The sequence below is a fragment of the Schistocerca americana genome, chromosome X, assembly GCF_021461395.2.
Source record: "Schistocerca americana isolate TAMUIC-IGC-003095 chromosome X, iqSchAmer2.1, whole genome shotgun sequence".
NCBI classification, from domain to species: domain Eukaryota; kingdom Metazoa; phylum Arthropoda; class Insecta; order Orthoptera; family Acrididae; genus Schistocerca; species Schistocerca americana.
The window spans coordinates 801,721,396-801,744,854 of NC_060130.1; the positions used below are offsets into that span (position 1 = coordinate 801,721,396).

The following is a 23,459-nucleotide window of genomic DNA, read 5'->3' on the forward strand; positions in this document are numbered from 1 at the left end:
ACAGAAGTGAGAACAGTAACTTCGGCAGATTTGTCTGTGTGAGTGCTGTGATGATTGCATTGTTGTGGGTTGAAACTTCCCGTTTCCTGAAGTGTCACAGCAAGACGAAAAAACATCCATCGGGAAGGTGGGTTCTTTACAGGATATTGCTCTCTGTACAGTTCTGCTGCCTGTGTAGCATTTCGCCTACCTTCAACAACAACAATAAAAGAAATGTTATGCTGATGCAGTTTGTAGGAAGGATAGCCTTCACTGTATGCCTACTCTACACAACAGTATTTAAAAGGACTAAACCACTGTACTAAATGTATCCATACAAAAGAAAACAGAATTGCAATTACTGTTCTGCTAACTTACATTCCCCATAGATGAAGAGCATTTCTACCTTCTCTTCATTGGTGTATATTCCACTCGCACAACTCTTCAACTGATGATGGTTGACGGAATGACGGGTGTGCATTCTACTTATGTTTACATTTATCCTCTGTCAAAGTCAGCACATGGGCGTGTTCCATTACCCTGAGTACCTGCACTAAGTGCTGTCAACGTCAATGTCTATGTTGTGTAATGTAATTAATAATGTTGTGTTTCAGTGAATGGTACGCTGTCATACATTTTTGAATAGGTCTTTAGGAGAGGAAATGAATTACTGCATAACAAATACAGGGTGCCATTTAAAAAAGTCATGCCACTGTTCATATCTTTGTAAAAAAACAAAGCTGCAATGAAGGCAATCATGCTGATTGATGTCCCCAGGACAGCTAAAGAGCATTTGCTTGAAACATTTTGTAATTTTCATCTGAACAAACAGTTATTTAGGGTGGTCAAGATAAATGGGACACCCTGTATACAATATGTGATCAAAAGTATCTGGACACCCCCAAAAACATACATTTTGCATATTAGGTGCATTGTGCTCCCACCTAGTGCCAGGTACTCCATATCAGCAGCCTCAGCAGTCATTAGATATTGTGAGAGAGCAGAATGGGGCACCCCACGGGGCTCACAGACTTCGAATGTGGTCAGGTGATTGGGTGTCACATGTCTGTACATGAGATTTACACACTCCTAAACATCCCTAGGTCCACTGTTTCCAATGTGATAGTGAAGTGGAAACATGAAGGAACACGTACAGCACAAAAGCGTACAGGCCAACCTCATCTGTTGACTGACAGAGACTGTCAACAGTTTAAGAGGGTTGTAATGTGTAATAGGCAGACATCTATCCAGACCATCACACAGGAATCCCTAACTGCATCAGGATCCACTGCAAGTACTATGACAGTTAAGCAGCCGGTGAGAAAACTGGGATTTTATGGTCGAGCAGCTGCTCATAAGCCACACAGCATGCCGGTAAATGCCATCGACACCTTGCTTGGTGTAAGGAGTGTAAACATTGGACGACTGAACAGTGGAAAAACATTGTGTGGAGTGACAAATCACGGTACACTATGTGACAATCCGATGGTGAATACCTCATGAACATCATCTGCCTGTGTGTGTAGTGGCAACAGTAAAATTTGGAGGCGGTGGTGTTATGGTGTGGCTGTGGGTGGTTTTCTTTTTTTTTTTTTTTTTAAAAAAAAAAAAAAAAGGAGGCTTGCATGGCACTATCACAGCACAGGTCTATATTGATGTTTTAAGCACCTTCTTGTCAACACAATAGTGCCCCTGTTCATAATGCACGGTCTGTGTCAGAGTAGTTACACAACAATAACATCCCTGAAATGGACTGGCCTGCACAGAGTTCTGACCTGAATCCTATAGAACACTTTCGGAATGTTTTGGAACACCAACTCTGTGCCAGGCCTCACTGACCGACATTGGTACCTCTCCTCAGCGCAGCCCTCCATGAAGAATGGGCTGCCATTCCCCAGGAAACCTTCCAGCACCTGATTCAACGTATGCCTGTGAGAGTGAAAGCTATCACCTAGGCTAAGGATGGGTGAACACCATATAGAATTCCAACATTACTGATGGAGGGTGCCATGAACTTTTAAGTCATTTTCAGCCAGGTGTTTGGATACTTTTGGTCACATAGTGTACGAGACGTAGTGAAAGTTTTTCTTCTTCATATAATAGTGAATATCATATATCTATGTTCTATAACATTATTCTTGTGACTGATTGGCTAATCTGTTGCAGAAAATAGGAATTACATTTACGCAGATATTTTTATCAGTTCTATATACCATTTTTATAGGAAAATGAGTCAGGGTCATTATGTAATAGATTTTCTGAGAAGCAGCAGCCCAATATTAATTTTCTATTGCTAGGGTTCACAGACGTACAAAACATTTTGGATAGGTAGTTTCAACAGTTAAGTCATTGATGATGTCTTTCAAAAAATGTCCAGTAATACCACTGTCATGACTCAATCTCTTAAAACTACGGTAGCTACAAAATAAGCATTACCTGCCTAGTGACAAAAACAAACAGTAAATGCTTAGCAAAATTTTATCGAAAACACATGGTACACATGTTGGAAGGCCATTTCAAAGTTGACAGGTAGACAAATAATGTGACTCATCATGTGATAAGAACACAGAATTAAGAAATTATTTTTTATGAACAGACACTTATTATTGATTTTATCAAAAGACATTTCTGTTACACAAATTCTCCAAGATATATGAAGTATACTAATTGCACCTGGTATGAAGATAAAGATAAGTTGCATAGCACCAAAAGAGATTTTGAAACTGGACATGCAATAAAGGAAGGCAAAAAAAATGCTGTGAGTATGAAATTGAGAGTTGAAGAAATGCAAACGCACAATGACAATCCAGTACTGCACATTAAATAGCAAGAACAGAGAGATTACAGTTTTTGGAATCAATATATATATATATATACAAAAAATTCAAGCTTTTGCAACAAACGGTTGCTTCATCAGGAAAGAGGGAAGGAGAGGGAGAGACGAAAGGATGTGGGTTTTAAGGGAGAGGGTAAGGAGTCATTCCAATCCCGGGAGTGGAAAGACCTTAGGGGGGAAAAAGGACAGGTATGCACTCGCACGCACACACATATCCATCCGCACACGGATGCGCGGATGGATATGTGTGTATGTGCGAGTGTATACCTGTCCTTTTTCCCCCTTAAGGTAAGTCTTTCCACTTCCGGGATTGGAATGACTCCTTACCCTCTCCCTTAAAACCCACATCCTTGCGTCTTTCCCTCTCCTTCCCTCTTTCCTGATGAAGCAACCGTTTGTTGTGAAAGCTGAACTTTGTGTGTATGTTTGTGTTTGTTTGTGTGTCTATCGACCTGCCAGCACTTTCGTTTGGTAAGTCACATCATCTTTGTTTTTAGATATATTTTTCCCACGTGGAATATATATATATATATATGTGTGTGTGTGTGTGTGTGTGTGTGTGTGTGTGTGTGTGTGTGTGTGTGTGTGTGTAAGCTGAAAAGTAATGCCCCTTAACTTTTTGTGTGAAAACTCTTAATGCTTTTTAAGTAGAACAAATTCTACATCTTTATTCTTCATCTATACCTATTTTCAGCCCTCTGGCACTAGAGGGTTCCAAATTGTAGCATGTAATATGGTAGGATTTAACGTTACTATGTTGGTGTGTGATAAACAACATGCTGTAATTGAGTTTCACATATTAAGTGTCTGTCCAGACATGGAGCACCCTCTCATTCAGTATGGCAATGCCAGCTCACATATGAGCACTGCAACAAACCAACACCTTGGGCTCAACACCGTCGTTCATCCTACATATAGTTCCAACTTGGCCCCATCCAATTTTCATCTGTTTCGAAACTTTAAAGAACACCTTTGAAGACTTCACTTTCATAGTGATGAAGCAGTGCAAGCAGAGGTGACGTTATGGCTCTGTCAACAAAATCAAATGCTGTACAGTGGCAATATCAACTAGTCTCTCGTTGAGAGAAATGTGTTTGTCACCAGGTTGCTTATATTTGAGAAATAATTATGTAGTCATGAAGAAGAAAGATGTATAATGTTAATAATGGTTGTTTTATTTAGAAAGTTTTAAGAGTTTTCGCATAAAAGTTCAGAAACATTACTTTTTAGCTTGCCCTTGTACATGGCATAGTTAGGGCTCAAAATTAAGAACAAAACATTTGAATAGTTTGGAAGTCACAAGTAAGTTGACTGGATCAGTGGTGCAGAGTTGAGGAAAGTGCTTTCTTCCCATGGTTTCAAAGTCTATATTGTTAGACAAAAGTCAGAACTGATGTGTGGACAGAAATGCTCACTAAAATGTAATATCTGCAATATATGTGTGCATTCATAGAGATGCACTTACTTATACAATATTTTAAACTTAAATATATGTAAACATACTGGCAGATACATTTTAAGAGGAGGTAATATCACACTCAGAGATCTTGACTGAACTTAGTAAAACAGCATAGTGTAGACAGGAAACAAATATTAATGTTCTGGAAAGTATGAAAAAATATTGCTAATCTAAATGGAGATATTTCTTTCTCCCAGCAATACACAGAATACTTAAGTGCCAAGGATGAACATTATGCTATAGCTTTTCTACAGAGTGGAGAAGTTCTTCTTAATGAACAGCCATTGATCAAGATATATATATATATATATATATATATATATATATATATATATATATATATATATATTATAAAATTATTTGTAAATCTGTATATCATATTTTTTATTTTGTAGCTAAGAAGCTGTATGTAACAAAGTACCATATTGGTGTTATTTAAGAGCCTTTTGTATAATAATGTTTAAGGAAATAAAAATGAAGATACCTGTATTTTTCCAGTTATGTAAATAAATTATGGTAAACCAAAATCTAGTTTTATTCATTCAATTGAATTCCACCCCTATAGTTTATTGATGTGCAATTTTATTTTGACATGAAGTTGCATTTGAAAATAACACAAAAATTATCATTGGTCCATATTATTTTCAGTGTGTAATTTCTATAAAAAAGAAAGTAGTATGCCTGGAAAAAATATTTCAAAGAGCAAAAGACCATAAAAAACTAATAAAAGTTTTACAATGTTACAGTTCTGCTTTTCATCATAAATGAATAAGAATAACTCACAAATTTTGTAAGTATCAAGCTAAAGCAAGAGGTCATAGTTCCTGTAATTTATAAAGACTGAATGAGTTGTTCTGAAGCACATCCCAGAGTGTATAAGGTACATAATGCCCATGATTCTTGCATTACATTACATTACATTCAGAAATTCTTTTAATTTGTTTTTAAATTCTGTTTGGCTATCTGTCAGAGTTTTAATGCTATTTGGAAACTGACCAAAGATTTTTGTTGGCAGCATAATTCACCCTTTCTGTGCCAATGTCAGATTCAAGCCAGAATAGTGGAGATCATCATTTCTCCTATTGTTGTAGCTATTATTTTTGTATTGGGATGGATTACTAACAACAAATTTCAGAAATGAATATATTTATTGTGAAGGTACTGTGAATATCTGGAGCTCCTTAAATAAATGACTGCAAAGTGATCTCGGGTGGGCTCCAGCTATTATCTGATTATTCGCTTTTGTGCAATGAATACATGAATTGCCCCAAAATATGAAGCCATATGAAAGCCATGAATGAAAATAGGCATAGTAGGCTAATTCGCTTATATGTTTATCACCAAAATTTGCAGTAACCTTAATAGCATAAGTAGCTGAACCTAAACGTTTCAGCAGATCATCAATGTGTTCCTTCCAATTCAATTTATCATCAATGCACACATCCATAAATTTTGAATATTCTGACTTAGCAACAGACTTCTGTTCAAAATCTATATCCATCAATGGTGTTATGCCATTTACTGCACAGAAATCTATATACTGTGTGTTCTCAAAATTTAGTGAGTCCACTTGCATACAACCACTTAATAATTTTCTGAAAGACAATATTTACAATTTCCTCAGTTAATTCTTGTTTTTTGGGTGTGATTACTATACTAGTATCATCAGTAAAAAGAACCAGTCTTGCATCTTCATGAATTTAGAGTGGCAGGTCCCTGACATATATCAAGAACAATAAGAGACCTAAGACTGAACCCTTATGGGACACCATTCTTGATACCTCCCCAGTTAGACAACTCTGCCGATTTCTGCAGACTATCTGTACCATTAATTTCAACCTTCTTCATTCTTCCAGTTAAATATGTCTTTTGGTTTTCAGAACATGAACTGCAATACTGAACTTACTACTCAAATGCCACACATATAATAGGAAAATAATAATTGAGTCAGTTTCTATGATACAGGTGTCTTTGAGTACTACTGAAAAAACATAGTAGTTTTGTCTTTTACTAGTTAATCATGGGCTGTTTTGTTTATTGTACATGAATATCGACAATACTGGATGTTAATGAGGAAACAATTGTGCTCACTGTATGTCGATGTATATACAGTCATTTTACTTTTATACAAAGAGATCGTGCTGGACAGATGTCTACAGTTACTCTACAAATTGTCATGGGGTGCCAGACTACAGAATAACCTCTTATTATAGCTAAATACAGACTGAACAGACAGTCACATTTTGTTTAGTTTCTGTTTACCAAACATCAATGCAGCTGACTGTACCCTGTCATCCAGTTGGTTTGTTTATGATAGTATTTCAGCCAAAAATGCTGACTTGATAATGGCCCTCCCCCAATTTAATTACCTTTGCAGACAGACAGTGACTGAAAGACTGAAATTTGTGGGTGGCCACTCATTTGGAGGAGTTTATTGGGGACACTGATTGATAGGATTCTCTTTTACTTTGTTCACAGGATTGATCCCTGACTCGAGCTCCAGAAATGGCCTATGTAGCTGGTTAAATCATAGTTTCCATGATGAATACTGCTGGTGAGGCACACTAGCATGCATTGTCTACAGTAAGCCACCAGCTGGATATGGGGGAGGATGTTGCATATGTCTTCAGAGGTTGCAAGCAGAGCATGTTCCACATGATGGAATCTATCTGCCTTCAGCCTCTGACCTGGTAACCTGCAGTCCTCCCTCGGTCCTATCATTCCATCTTAATTGAGTCATGAGGCTCTTCCAAGCCAATGAAAGCATGCACACCTTCTCTAAGTGAGCACTGAGTACCACATATCATGAATTACAGCATGTCTTCTTCTTAGCAAATTTGGCTGTTCTTATTTGAAAGGACCTTTTGAATGCCCACTTGTAAGTCCTGACACCTCACATCCTGAACAGCTAGTATAAGAATCAGGATCTGAGTCATCTTATGGTGTCTTGGTTTTTGCAGCTGGATTCCAAAATACAGGTTACCATGTTTGATGAACAAACCACTTATAGATGTATATAAACCTTTATTTACAGTAACATGACTGGTTTTGTGATATCAAATTGCTTACTCAGGTGTACATCTGAACAAGATACAAAAAGAAAATCAGTCAAAATTATGAACCAAAGCTGACACCTCTCATAATAATCTAAGCCATATGACAACCAATATGAAACACTTACATGTGAGTAAAATATTTATCCCATAATATGGGAAGGAAGTGCACTCAACCTTCTCAAATTAAAATGCTCTTACCAACAATAAGCAGGGCATCAGAGCTCAAATTCACCAGCTGAAAAACTGATATGTTCAAACCACATTAAGTTGCAGTGATAAGACCAACATAAGAAAAAGTCCCAGTAACATTCAAAGCCTGACACTTAAGAAAACTTACTTCATACCAGGAAGTGGTGTACAGTATCCTTCCAACTACATCTCCATGTAGGGTGGCACCCTAATCAACATACTCATGTGTGATGGCACAGGACACTAGCACCATCATGCAGAAAAGTGAGGCAAGTTATAAACATTTCTGCACATATCCAAATATCATGAGATGACTGGGGTCCATGTTAACAACACTACCATGCAAACTATAAAATACTTCACCATAAAAAATAGATACAACAAAATATACCAGATGCATAAGGCTTAGATTATTAGGACAGAAGTCCATGGATCATAATGTTGACTGATTATTTTGTATCTTGTACAGATGTACATATGAGGAAGTGATTTGATATCACACGACTGGTCATGTTCCTGTAAATAAAGCTTAATATACAGCTGGAAGTGGTTTATTCATAAAATATGAATTACTTAAGCTGCAGTTACCCACAAAATAAGATTAGTTGTTATGTTGCCATGGTTGCAGATAGAGTATTTTTGTGAGAGATTGGTGCCGCCCAAATTCATCCACTGACACTATGGGGTGTTGTGAGCCTGTTTCCTGTGTTCAATGCATTTTGCTCTTGTCACCCACTATCAACAAGTGGGCCAGGAGCTGCGAGATATTGTACAATCATTACACTGTAGCAGTTGTGCCCAGGTGCTGTCACCAAGCCACTGCTATTCTCCATAAGATGCTGAGTCATGTCAAGTAAAGTCTGGCTGCACTGTCACATGCTAGACTCATGCTGCCATGTGGCCTGCCTGCAAGGTACACATTAACATGGCCCTGCTGTAGATGCACTTGCCACCTACCACAGCCTTGCTGCTACCTGATCACACCAAGAGAATTCTGCAAGCACATCACCCGCCAGTGCTGCCCCATCAGCTGCTGCATGGCAGAATGGCTGGCCCTATTGTCTTGTTGTCCCACTGCTATGTGGCCTTGTGAATAGCTAAGTCTCTGGCACTGTAGGCTATTTTGTGTGCACTGATCGTGCTGTGGCCTCCAAGCCACCCACCAATAATTATATCTAATTACTGTGGATTTGTGCTCCATCTGAGAGTTCAACATTCAGCACTGAGGGCCACATTGAGCCTCACTACAATACAGGTCACTCTCTCCACCACGCATGCCATTACCACATGGCAGCAGTATGCTTGCAGGGTCTAGCTTCTCACATCTACCGTAGCACAATGTGTACTGCCCCACTGTCACATGCCACTGCCCCTCACACATTGTGTCAGGTCACAGTGCACCATGCCTCATCATAACTGCTATAAGTGTTGGTATTCCAAGTACTATAGATACTGAAACTTCCTGACAGATTAAAACTGTGTGCTGGACAGAGACGAACTCTGGACATTTGCCTTGCGAGCAACTGCTCTACCAACTGAGCTGCACAAGCATGACTCACGACCCGTCTTCAGAGCTTCAGTTCTGCCAGTACCTCATCTCCTACCATCCAGACTTCACAGAAGCTCTTCTGCGAACCTTGCAGAATTAGCACTCCTGGAAGAAAGGATATTGTAGAGACATGGCTTAGCCACAGCCTGGGGATGTTTCCAGATACTAACTGAAGGGGCATCATGACCAAGAGATGAACAAAATATTTTCTTTGGTGAAATTATGCATTAGAATGGAGGACCTGGTTTTTCTGTTTTACAAAATGGTATTGATAACCTTGGCTCCAGTCGATAAAAACCAGATAGCAGAATGGAAGAAAGTGATGAAGAGAATATTAGGGCTCTGAGGGGCTGGTGGACATGATGACAAGTAAAAATCTCATCCTAGTGGAGAAGTTATCAAAGGTACAATCACAGTTGTTGGTAACACGGAATTTTTTTTTTTTTTTTTTTTCAAAATATCCATGACATTGTTCACATGTGTTTGTGACTGGAGGAATTTCTGTTAAATGTGGTGCACCTGAAGTTATTGGGTGGCAAACATTTATATGTAGAGTCATAAGAGGCACTGAAGAACATTGAAAATTTTTAAATTCTGGTGTAGGTACTAACAGAGCAGTATACTGATAAGAGGGAAGTCAGTAATTATTACAAAAAGTCGTCTACCCTTTGCCAAAACCAAGGAGAAGATATTGAGGCATTTGATGACAGAATCAGAATAATTTCATGCCAAAGTTATTAATTAGCCAGAGATACAATATGTAATGCATTTTTAGAGGAAGTGTATGTATTTACCTGCACCATTAGTCCACAAATTGCTGGAAAAGTCAACACCCTCTTTATACAAAGCAGTCTATTTAGCACTGTTGCATGAAGAAGTGAGGCAATTTATGTCAATCCCTGCACACAATGATGACCATCACCATGTCCCCAAAAGAAAAACAAGTAGAGTGAATCAAGACCAAAGTGGACACCAAAATCTAAAAACAAGGAAAGATCTAACCATAGAAATGACAGTGGAGCCAGAACAGCCATCTCTCAGTGCTCTCAGACGAACTGTAAAACCTCTTAGTTTCTTTGGGATGCAGCCAGAATCCAAGGGCCTAAGGGAACTGGCTTTCTGATTGGCCTGTTAACACACAATGACATTCACGATAGATTTCAGGTTCACATAAAATACATAGACTGCCTTTGTTGGGTCAAAACCATGAATATGAAAGTATACGCCCCAGTTTGCTTAGAAAACTTGGGAGTGAGAGATGTAAAACCATGTGAAATTATACTGGCTAGTATACAGGAGATACTGGATGATGAGTTATCTCTGATGTGAGGCAAGATATCTCAGAAGAGTGAGATTCAGAAATCGTTGACAGAAAAAGAAGCTTATATAATCATGCCACCCCTCAAAAATCACTTCCAGGAAAAGTTTTCACATTTTTCAGAATCAGATTGAAGTCTTTTTTTCTCCTGTGTTAGAACAGTTTGTGTGGTTGTTTGAGGAGAGGCAATATTTTCCAGCCACTGGCTTAACATACCACAAAATTCTTACCAGGAGTGCCAGATCAATAGTAGAGAAACACTATTAAATCTTTTTCAGTCTTGCTGTTGCCTTTGTGTTGATATAACGGCAGTCAACAAAGTCACAACACCTGATAAATAAGTCTCCCTTTCCCATCCAATATAAATGAAACCTTGGATAGGTTAGTATTTAACCACTATTGATATGAAATCAGGCTATTATCAGATTCCTATTGCACCATAAGGTAGGCTGAAAAACTGCTTTTCTAGTGTCCTACAGGTTATATGAGTTCTTGAGAGTGTCTTTTCAGTCTAAGGAACATGCCTGCCACAATTCAGTGATTTGTAGACTTCTTGTTAAGAGGTCTGAAACCAACACCGTACCTGGTTTATTTAGATGATATTACTGTATTCTTCAGAACAATTGAGGAGCATGCTGAACAGCTAAGAAGAATATTGCCAAGGAGTACAAGGCACATACTTGAGCTTAAAGTTAGAAAAAAGTTCTTTGCAGAGTCACAGGTTCAGTACCTGGGACATATTATTGGTTTAGGTGGGGTAAAATGAGATCCTTGATTAATGATGGTGAAAGGCAATTTCCCTGCACCCACTAATGTGAAGGAACTGCACAGTTTTCTTGGATGGTATATTATCATCATTTCAAGAGTTATGCTGTTAAGTAAGCCTTTGACAGGTTGTTGAAAACATGAATAACTTTAGAGTGGACTGCAGAATTTGAGACTGCAATGCAACAGCTCAAAGATGCATTGACAAGTTTCATGCTTGCTAATGTACCCTGACTTTGAGAAGCAGTTTATACTGGCATGTGGTATACCTGATTTAGCTGTAGGATGCATTCCAAGTCAGAACAGAATGGCAAAGTGAAACCGAATGGTTACTCATCTCAACAATTCAGTAATACTGAATTAATTACAATGCAATGGCAAAGGAACTGTTGGTCTTGGTCTTTTGACCTAATTATTTTAAATGCTATTCATATAGCAGGAAGTTCACAATGGTAACTGGCCATTTTGTGCCCTTTTGTGGATATTGAATTTGAAAGACCCCAGCAGAAATTTAACATGCTGGGCATGCAAGTTGAGTGAGTATGATTACAATGCACATCATAATCTGGGGAAACTTCATCAACATGCAGAAGCATTAAGTAGAAAACTCTACATAGTGCAAACAGATGGGGTGCTTATTGTGGAGCTGAAAGAGGCACAAAGAGAGGACACCAGTTGTCAGCAGTATACTATTCTTTTGGATGTTGTATTGAAAGATAATATACTGCACTGGAAAAATCCCCTCAGGAATTGGTTAGTGATACCTAAGGCACTGGTTACAGCACTGTATTATTGCCAATTTCATGACAGCATTCATGCTTGACATAGTGGAAGATGCACCTCTAATGCTCAAACTGCTGGCCATTACTGGTGGCAAAGTCGACAACTTGACATGGAGAGATACATACATGCTTGTCTCTTGTGTGCACAGAGTGCTGGAAATTCTGGGCCATTTGAGATCATTGTGTTGAATATTATGGTACCCTGTCATCAGATTCAACAAGATAATAAATACAGTCTGTCAATTATTGATCACTTTGATCCGTACCAATCGCAGATATGATGGCAGAGAGCATGGTGAAAACCTTTGTGTATCACTTAGTAAAACTATTCAGATTTCCTGACACCATTTTAATGGACCAAGGAAAGCTTTCATGACCACTCCATTTTTAATGGAGTGGACATTTCCTTGGTAAAGGAGTGTATGGTGTCTCCTGCAAATGTCGCAGAAACTATATGGTTCAAACTATTTACACTGTTGCAGAAGATTGTACTGACAAGGGAACCTCCCCATCGCACCCCCCTCAGATTTAGTTATAAGTTGGCACAGTGGATAGGCCTTGAAAAACTGTCCACAGATCAATCGAGAAAACAGGAAGAAGTTGTGTGGAACTACGAAAAAATAAGCAAAATGTACAAACTAAGTAGTCCATATGCAAGATAGGCAACATCAAGGCTGCTGTGAGTTCACGAGTGCTGTGGTCCTGTGGTTAGGGTGAGCAGGTGCGGAACAAGAGGTCCTTGGTTCAAGTCTTCCCTCCAGTGAAAATTTTAATCTTTTATTTTCAGTTTATGTAACAAACTCTTATGTTTTCATCACTTTTTTGGGAATGATTATCACATCCACAAGAAAACCGATATCGGGTAAGGTAGAAGAATCTTTTTACCCATTCGCCAAGTGTACAAGTTAAGTGGGTTGACAACATATTCCTGTCATGTGACGCACATGCAGTCACCAGTGTCGTATAGAATATATCAAACGCGTTTTCCTGTGGAGGTATCAGTTGACCTATGACCTTGCGATCAAATGTTTTCGGTTCCCATTGGAGACGCACGTCCTTTCGTCTACTAATCGCATGGTTTACCGGTGCGGTCGCAAAACACAGACACTAAACTTATTACAGTGAACAGAGAAGTCAATGAACGAACAGACAGATCATAACTTTGCAAAAATAAAGAAATTAAACTTTTCAGTGGAGGGAAGATTTGAACCTAGGGCCTCTCGTTCCGCAGCTGCTCACACTAACCATGGGACCACGGCGCTCCTGAGTTCACATTAGCCTTGATGTTCCCTATCTTACGTATGGACTACTCAGTTTGTATATTTTGTTTGTTTTTTCATAGTTCCACACAACTTCTTCCTGTTTTCTCGATTGGTCTGTGTTCAGTTTTTCAAGGCTTATCCAGTGTGCCAACTTATATCTAAATCTGAGGGGGGTGCGGTGGGGAGGTTCCCTTGTGAGTGCAAGTGATACATTACACAGAGGGAGCTTGACAAGTCAGCCATATTTGAGCACTGCCTAAAGAATGGATACAAACCTGCATTATGTGGTGGAGAGTTGTAGGAATCCCTTGACAGGTCAGGTGTGCACTACACAAGGGAAGCAGCTACTTGGGAAGCAGAGTACTTTTTGACTGTGCATTTTTAATTCTTTTTAGGTTAGCTGGTAGTCTGAAGTCTTCTGAGGAATGCTTCAAACTTTAACAGCAAATTGTCAAATTATTCATAACAAAGTTCCTGAACTAATGGCCTTACAGGAAAGTTGTCACACTTGAATAATTATCAAAACTGAGAGCTGGCTGAAACCCAAAGTAGAAAGCTCCAAAATATTTATCAAGGCTTGGAGTGTTTATCAAACAGACAGATTAGATGATACAGGAGGGTAGCATTCACTGCTGCCTACAAAAATATTGTGTCTATTGAGATCGAATTTGAGTCTGAGTGTGAAGTTACCTTGGATACGAGTAGCAGGCCTAGGTGAACTCATGTTAATTACTGAATGGTTTTACCAGCCACCTGATTCTGACATAAAAGTTGTAGAATCATTCAAGGAAAGTCTATGCTCAGTAGCAAGGATTTACCCAGATCATATGGTATTAGTTGGAGGTGTCTTTAATCTACTGAGTACAGACTGAGATGTCTATGTATCCACTACAGGTGGTATGGACAGACAGTCTTCTAAGTACTTCTGAACATGTTTTCCAAAAATTGCATTGAACAACTACTTAGGCAACCCATATTCAATGGAAATATTTTAGACTTTGCAGCTACTAACAGGCCTGACCTTATCAACAGAGGCAGTATAGAGAGAGGGGGAATAATGTTCTAGATGCCATCATAGTGATGATTGTTAGTAAGATAACAAATCCATCAAGAAGGCTATGAGAGTATTTATGCTAGGAAAAGCAGATGAGTGATTGTTAGCACTCCAATTAGAGAATGAATGGACATCATTTAGTTTTGGTATGATGGATGTAGAAAAATTACGAGCAAAATTTAAATGGATTGTAAATCACACTCTAAAGAAGTATGTGCTGAGTAAATACATTACAGATAGAAAAGACCCACCATGATTTAATAACAAAATTCAGAAAAAGCTGAAGAAGCAAAGACTCTCACCCTCTCATTTAAATGAGAATGTGCAAATGATGACAGGCAAAAGTTAATAGAGATTTGAATGTCCATAAAAAAAATCACTGTATGAAGCATACAACAACTACCACTGTCATACTTGAGCAAAAGATCTTACCAAGACCCTGAGAAAATTCTCGTCCTGTGTAAAATCACTAAATAGCTCAAAGGCTTCTACACAGCCATTTGTTGGTCAGTCTGGTTAGCAAAAGAAGAGAGCAAGTGGAAATCTGAAGTCGTAAATTTTGCATTTAAGAAATCATTCAAGCAAGAGGATTGTACAAACATACCATCACCACACAGGCTCTTTTATGGAGAACATAGTAATTGGCATCCCTCAAATGGAGAAACAACTGAGAGTTGAAAACAAATAAGGTGCTAGGTCCAGATGGAATCCCAGTTCAGTTTCATAAAGAGAACTCTTTGGCATTGGCCCCTTACTCAGCTTAAATTTATCATGAATCTTTCAACCTGTTCAAAGTCCCAAGTGACTTGAAAAAAGTGCAGTTGACTCCTTTATATAAGAAAGGTAAAGGAATAGACCAGCAGTGGCCTTCAGAGTGTCGTCTGTAATGGAGGTGTGTTCCAAGCAGAGAGCTGTCACTGAGCTTCTTTTGGTGGAAAACCAGAGCATCATAAATATTCATAGGCACTTGCAGAATGTCTATAGAGACTTGACAGTGAACAAAAGCACAGTGAGTCATTGGACAAATTGTCTGCCATCACAGCAATAGGATCACGTAAACCTGTTTGATCTCTTGCATGCCGAATGGCCGCACACAGCTGTGACTCCTGCAATGTTTGAATATATGGATGTTCTCATTTAAGGTGAATTATGGATCACAATCAAACACCTTGCTGCACAACTAGACATATCTGTTGGCAGTGCTGACACACTCATCCACCAGATGGGGTACTCAAAGGTGAGTGCCCACATGGTTCCTTGCCACCTAACAGAAGTTGACAAAGAGCAATGAAAGACTATCTGTGCAGAATTGCTTGTGCCTTACTGGGTTGATAGTGACAATTTTTTGTTGAACATCATCACAGGCAATGAAACATGGATTCATCACTTTAAACTGGAAATAAAATAGCAATCTGTGGAGTGGCACCACACCACCTCTGCTCCAAAGAAAAAGTTCAAAGCCACACCCTCAGCTGGTAAAGTCACGGCGATGGTCTTCTGGGACTCTGAAGGGGTTATCTGTTTGATGTCCTTCCTCATGGTGCAATGATCAACTTGGAAGTACACTCCTGGAAATGGAAAAAAGAACACATTGACACCGGTGTGTCAGACCCACCATACTTGCTCCGGACACTGCGAGAGGGCTGTACAAGCAATGATCACACGCACGGCACAGCGGACACACCAGAAACCGCGGTGGTGGCCGTCGAATGGCGCTAGCTGCGCAGCAGTTGTGCACTGCTGCCGTCAGTGTCAGCCAGTTTGCCGTGGCATACGGAGCTCCATCGCAGTCTTTAACACTGGTAGCATGCCGCGACAGCGTGGACGTGAACCGTATGTGCAGTTGACGGACTTTGAGCGAGGGCGTATAGTGGGCATGCGGGAGGCCGGGTGGACGTACCGCCAAATTGCTCAACACGTGGGGCGTGAGGTCTCCACAGTACATTGATGTTGTCGCCAGTGGTCGGCGGAAGGTGCACGTGCCCGTCGACCTGGGACCGGACCGCAGCGACGCACGGATGCACGCCAAGACCGTAGGATCCTACGCAGCGCCGCAGGGGACCGCACCGCCACTTCCCAGCAAATTAGGGACACTGTTGCTACTGGGGTATCGGCGAGGACCATTAGCAACCGTCTCCATGAAGCTGGGCTACGGTCCCGCACACCGTTAGGCCGTCTTCCGCTCACGCCCCAACATCGTGCAGCCCGTCTCCAGTGGTGTCGTGACAGGCGTGAATGGAGGGACGAATGGAGACGTGTCGTCTTCTGCGATGAGAGTCGCTTCTGCCTTGGTGCCAATGATGGTCGTATGCGTGTTTGGCGCCGTGCAGGTGAGCGCCACAATCAGGACTGCATACGACCGAGGCACACAGGGCCAACACCCGGCATCATGGTGTGGGGAGCGATCTCCTACACTGGCCGTACACCACTGGTGATCATCGAGGGACACTGAATAGTGCACGGTACATCCAAACCGTCATCGAACCCATCGTTCTACCATTCCTAGACCGGCAAGGGAACTTGCTGTTCCAACAGGACAATGCACGTCCGCATGTATCCCGTGCCACCCAACGTGCTCTAGAAGGTGTAAGTCAACTACCCTGGCCAGCAAGATCTCCGGATCTGTCCCCCATTGAGCATGTTTGGGACTGGATGAAGCGTCGTCTCACACGGTCTGCACGTCCAGCACGAACGCTGGTCCAACTGAGGCGCCAGGTGGAAATGGCATGGCAAGCCGTTCCACAGGACTACATCCAACATCTCTACGATCATCTCCATGGGAGAATAGCAGCCTGCATTGCTGCGAAAGGTGGATATACACTGTACTAGTGCCGACATTGTGCATGCTCTGTTGCCTGTGTCTATGTGCCTGTCGTTCTGTCAGTGTGATCATGTGATGTATCTGACCCCAGAAATGTGTCAATAAAGTTTCCCCTTCCTGGGACAATGAATTCACGGTGTTCTTATTTCAATTTCCAGGAGTGTATATAATACTAGCCTCAGGTAACTGAAGAAATGGCTCCAGTGTCTTCATCACCATAAAAATGAAAATGAATTTCCCATTCTCCATGACAATGCAAGGCCTAACACCTGACGAGAGATCATAAAACTTCATTTGTCTGCTCTTCCTCATCCACCCTACAGCCTGGATCTTGCACCTTCCAGTTTTCATCTGTGTGGCCCAATGAAGCATGCACCATGTGAAAAACAGTATGGCGATAGTGGGGAGGTTCTGATGATGCAAGACTTTGGCTCTGACATTGAACAATAGAGTGCCACCATGCAGGCAAACAAGCCCTCCCAGTAAGGTGGCATAAGCTCATCACATTGAACAAAGATTATGTAGAAAAATAGAGTTTTGTAGCCAAAATAGTTGGGAATAACATGATGTATTGGAATCCTGAAAAAAAACTTTCAGAAAAAAAGTGTTGCATTACACATTGAATGCATCTTTTAACAAATTTCCTTGACAGAAATGAGTTTGTCCACAAACCAGTATGAATTTAGAAAGCATTGATTGTGTAAAAATCACTTTGCCCTTTTCTCACATGATCTCCTGCAAACCACAGATTAAGGGAAACTGGTAGATACCATATTCCTAGATGTCCAAAATGTATCTGACATGGTGCCCATAGCAGGTTTTTAATTAAGGTATAAGCATGCAGTGTATGTTCCCAGACAGGTGAGTGGCTCAAAGACTTCTTAAGTCATAGACGCCAGTACCTTATCCTTGACAGTGAGTGTTAATCAGAGGCAAGGGTATTGTCAGGAGTGCACCAGGGAAAGTGTAATAGGTCTTTTATTGTTCTTTATGTATGTAAATGATCTGATGGATAGTGTGGGAAGCAATCTGCAGCTGTTTGCTGATGATGCTATGGTGTATGGGAAAATGTTATCATTGAGTGACTCTGGGAGGATACATGATGATTTAGACCAAATTTCTAGTTGGTGTGATAAATGGCAGCTAACTCTAAATGTAGAAAAATGTAAGTTCATGTAGATGAGTAGGAGAAACCATTCTATAATGTTCAAAGACAGCATTGATAATGCACTAGTTCACACTGTCATATCGATTAAATATATTGGAGTGATGTTGCAAAGCAATATGAAATGCTGCCAAGAATTATTCTGGGATGTATGGCTGTTGTCCACGGAACTCTTCTATCCCTGACTTTTCATTCAAAGCTATGTTGGACATCTTCGGAGGTGCTCCTGGTTGTGCTGAGTCAGCAAGACTCAGCACAACCAGGAGCACCTCTGAAGAGGTCCAATGTAGCTTTGAATGAAATATCAGGGATAAAAGAGTTCCATGGACCACAGCCATACAACCCGGAAGAATTCTTGGCAGCTGAAACATCCAGTTGTGAAAACCTTCATTGTATGATCAATGTGAAATGGAATGAGCATGTAAGGACTGTAGTGTGGAAGGCAAATTGTCAGCTTCAGTTTATTGGAAGAATTTTAGAAAAATGTGGGTTGTCTATAAAGGAGACTGCATATAGAATACCTGTGTGAGCCATTCTTTACTGCTGGAGTGTTAGGGATCCCCACCAAGTCAGATTAAAGGATAACATTGAAGCAGTTCAGAGCTGGGCTGGTAGATTTGCTACCAGCAGGTCTGTTTAATATTCAAGTTATGAGGAGATGCTTTTGAAACTCAAATGGGAAACCCTGGACTGAAGGCAATGTTCTTTTTTGAGGAACATTGTTAAGAAAATTTAAAGAATCATCATTTGAAATTGACTGGAGACTGATTCTACTGCCACCAATGTAAATTTTGCCTAAGGACCACAAACATAAGATAAGAGAAATTAGGGCTTGTACAGAGGCTTTTAGTCAGTTGTTTTCCCCATACTCTATTTGCAAGCAAAACAGGAAAGGAAATGACTAGTAGAGATACAAGGTACCCTCCACCTTGCGCCATACAGTGGCTTGCAGAGTAAATATGTAGATACAGATTTAGATGAAGCTACTCTTCTTCATCTTCACAATTATGTGTGTTAAACATTTGCTTTACAAGATTCAATAAGAATATTTGAAGCTTTTAACCTTGCTGTACCATTATTTACCTTATTTCATTGTTCTCTACTATGGCACTGATTGTAAATACAGTATTTTAATTATTATTCTCATGGTCTTAAATTCCTTTGGCACCATTAAGTATTTGTGGTCAGGAAGCATTTGATCTACAGGAAATGATGCTTATATGACATCAAGTTAAAATCTGTGTCTGAAAACTGTTCGTTATCTTTTCTTACATTCCTTATGATAAAAATAAATGTATAGTTGTTGTTTTGGTAACTCAGAATCAGTCAGCTGATCCCACTGTTTTATCCTACTGGCCAATACTGCCACAACTTTCACCCACAACATGATAAAAATTATGGACATAACTCACTCATCAAAACGCGATATGCATTACATATGCGCCATAACAAGAATCATAATTTTCTCTGAACATTATATTTGTTAGCATTGCAGACTGTTCCCTTTCAACCTGATAAAGATTTTGGCCTATGCTATGGAGCAGTATGTTCCAGCAATTTAAATGTAAGAAAAAAATAATACAGGAGCAAAAGTAATATTGTCAGTGCTCCGATCCATCCATGTTTGTGCAAATATGATGTGACATACCACAACACAAAAAGTTTGGTATTGGCACTTAAATGAATATATGTTTAAGGTTCTGTTACTTATTCCACACCTATGGCAAGTATTTCACTTAGGATCAGTGGAAAGGACATAAGCATATCCTTTTTTCTGTAAATCGTATTATGTATTCTAGTGTTACGGCACGTCCTACTTCCTTGAGACTCTTTTCATTATGAATCTATAGAAAAAGAAGTGTATCTAATCAAATTTAATCTACTGACTACATCAGCAGGTTCAAGTCACATACCTAATGGACTAAATTCATATCAGTGTGCTGCAGATGCAATATATGGCAAAAAGTCAATTAAAAAACTAAAATACATAAATTCAGTTGATGAAAAATTTTGGAAGTTCAGAACTGATTTTCAGATTTCACAAATAATATAAGAATGTAAAACAACTCAGTGGTTGCAATTGTTTTAAAAACTGTATATAATTAGGACTAAGTATATAAATGGTAAAATTGTTACTGGATATGAATCTTCAGGTTTTGGCGGCGCAAAGACTGTTCCATTAAGTTTTGGGTGTGCAGCTGCAAGAAATATCCTTCTTCTTCTAATATTTTGGCTGTAAAACGTTCAGCCATCTTCAGAGTGAGCCTCAAGACTGCCGCTCCAGTGCTTGCTTCGTCCCTTTATACTGTTGTACCGCGCGACTGCGCATGCGGCCACAGATGCAAATGCGCCAGAGCCGTCGGTCGGCGGCAGATACGTGCATAATGCGTGAGTTGTATCTATGACTCCGCAGTTGATCTTTGTTGGCATATCGATATATCATTGTGAGCTGGACTGTGACAACGTCTTTGCGAGTTTATTACAGCAAGTGCCGGATTCCAGGATTTATTAAGATTGAAACCAATATCTCTATTAATTAAGTTCGTCGTCAAGCGAATTTCAATTGCCTCCTTTACTATCGAGTCCCAAAATGACGATGTAGTTGCCGAAATTTCGACGTTGTCATACAACATACTGTGACGATTATCAATACAGTGCTCTGCCACAGCCGACTTGTTAGGTTGTAAAAGTCGTGTGTACCTCTGGTGTTCTGTACATCTTTATTGGACAGTACGAGTTGTTTGTCCAATGTAAGAAAGGCCACATTCACAGTGCATTTTGTAAACTCCAGATTTTCGGAGCAGCAAATCATCTTTGACGGAGCCCACGAGTGCAGCTGTCTTAGGTGGAGGACGAAAAATCACTTTTATTTTGTGTCTGCCGAGAATGCGTCCTATTTTTGATGAGAGGCTACCCACATATGGCAGGAAGGCCATCTATTTAAAGGTTTCTTCATCTTCTTCTGCTTTCTTTGTGGCCTCTTTCGGTTTCATTTTCAGTGCCCTCTGTATTCGTTGTGGGGAGTACCCATTGTCTTCAAACACTCTTTGTAAGTGGGAAAGTTCATCTTGCAGACTGCTTTCATCAGAAATAATATGCGCTCTGTGAGTCAAAGTTCAAAGAACACTCATTGTCTGGGCAGGATGGTGGCAGCTATTTGCACGTAAATACAGATCGGTGTGTGTCAGCTTCCTATACACTTCATGTCCCAAAGCGCCATCCTCCCTGCGGCGAACCAGAACATCCAAGAATGGAAGGCATCCCTCCTTTTCAATTTTCGTTGTGAACTTTATTTGATCATGGAGGGAGTTCAGATGTCTTAAAAAGTCTTGCAAGTTGTCTTCACCATGGGGCCAAACTACAAAGGTGTCATCAACATACCTCCAGAATACCGTGGGTTTCAAGTCAGCAGATTCAACCGCCTTCTCCTCGAAGTCCTCCATAAATAAATTGGCCACCAGAGGGGATAAGGGACTACCCATGGCGACTCCGTCTGTCTGTTCAAAAAATTCGTTGTTAAATAAGAAATATGTGGAGGTCAGAACATGTTTAAATAAAGCTGAAATCTCTTTGTCAAAACTTCTTTCAATAAGTTGTAGAGATTCTGGAAGGGGAACCTTTGTAAATAAAGCCACCACATCAAATCTAACTAATATATCAGACGGGTTCATTTTCAATGATTTCAGTTTACTAATGAAGTCTGCCGAGTTTCTTATGTGGTGAGTACATTTTCCCACAAGAGGCCTCAACAATGATGCCAGATGTTTGGCAGCATCATAGGTCGGAGAACCTATGTTACTCACTATGGGGCGTAGAGGAACATCTTTCTTGTGGACCTTTGGTACACCATAAAGTCTAGGAGGCACCGGACCACTTGGTTTCAATCTCCGAACAACTTCTGGTGGAAAGGGAGAATCATTCAGAAGCGAAAAAGTTTTCTTTGCCACTCGATTAGTGGGATCCCTGCTGATCTTCCGGTACATGCTATCACTCAATAAATTGTACATTTTATCATGGTATTCATCCCGAGACGAATGAGTCTCTGAAAGATTCTGAATGATTCTCCCATTCCACCAGAAGTTGTTCGGAGATTGAAACCAAGTGGTCCGGTGCCTCCTAGACTTTATGGTGTACCAAAGGTCCACAAGAAAGATGTTCCTCTACGCCCCATAGTGAGTAACATAGGCTCTCTGACCTATGACGTTGCCAAACATCTGGTATCATTGTTGAGGCCTCTTGTGGGAAAATGTACTCACCACATAAGAAACTCGGCAGACTTCATTAGTAAACTGAAATCATTGAAAATGAACCCATCTGATATATTAGTTAGTTTTGATGTGGTGGCTTTATTTACAAAGGTTCCCCTTCCAGAATCTCTACAACTTATTGAAAGAAGTTTTGACAAAGAGATTTCAGCTTTATTTAAACATGTTCTGACCTCCACATATTTCTTATTTAACAACGAATTTTTTGAACAGACAGACGGAGTCGCCATGGGTAGTCCCTTATCCCCTCTGGTGGCCAATTTATTTATGGAGGACTTCGAGGAGAAGGCGGTTGAATCTGCTGACTTGAAACCCACGGTATTCTGGAGGTATGTTGATAGCACCTTTGTAGTTTGGCCCCATGGTGAAGACAACTTGCAAGACTTTTTAAGACATCTGAACTCCCTCCATGATCAAATAAAGTTCACAACGAAAATTGAAAAGGAGGGATGCCTTCCATTCTTGGATGTTCTGGTTCGCCGCAGAGAGGATGGCACTTTGGGACATGAAGTGTATAGGAAGCTGACACACACCGATCTGTATTTACGTGCAAATAGCTGCCACCATCCTGCCCAGACAATGAGTGTTCTTTGAACTTTGACTCACAGAGCGCATATTATTTCTGATGAAAGCAGTCTGCAAGATGAACTTTCCCACTTACAAAGAGTGTTTGAAGACAATGGGTACTCCCCACAACGAATACAGAGGGCACTGAAAATGAAACCGAAAGAGGCCACAAAGAAAGCAGAAGAAGATGAAGAAACCTCTAAATAGATGGCCTTCCTGCCATATGTGGGTAGCCTCTCATCAAAAATAGGACGCATTCTCGGCAGACACAAAATAAAAGTGATTTTTCGTCCTCCACCTAAGACAGCTGCACTCGTGGGCTCTATCAAAGAAGATTTGCTGCTCCGAAAATCTGGAGTTTACAAAATGCACTGTGAATGTGGCCTTTCTTA

General features: G+C 40.2%; 1 protein-coding gene across 3 annotated transcripts in view; it reads right to left on the reverse strand.

Moving 5' to 3' along the window:
- LOC124555498 (arrestin domain-containing protein 2-like) overlaps window positions 1–23,459 on the reverse strand; it is a 237,641-nt gene that overhangs the window by 70,173 nt on the left and 144,009 nt on the right. The gene's annotated exons all lie outside the window — the stretch shown is intronic.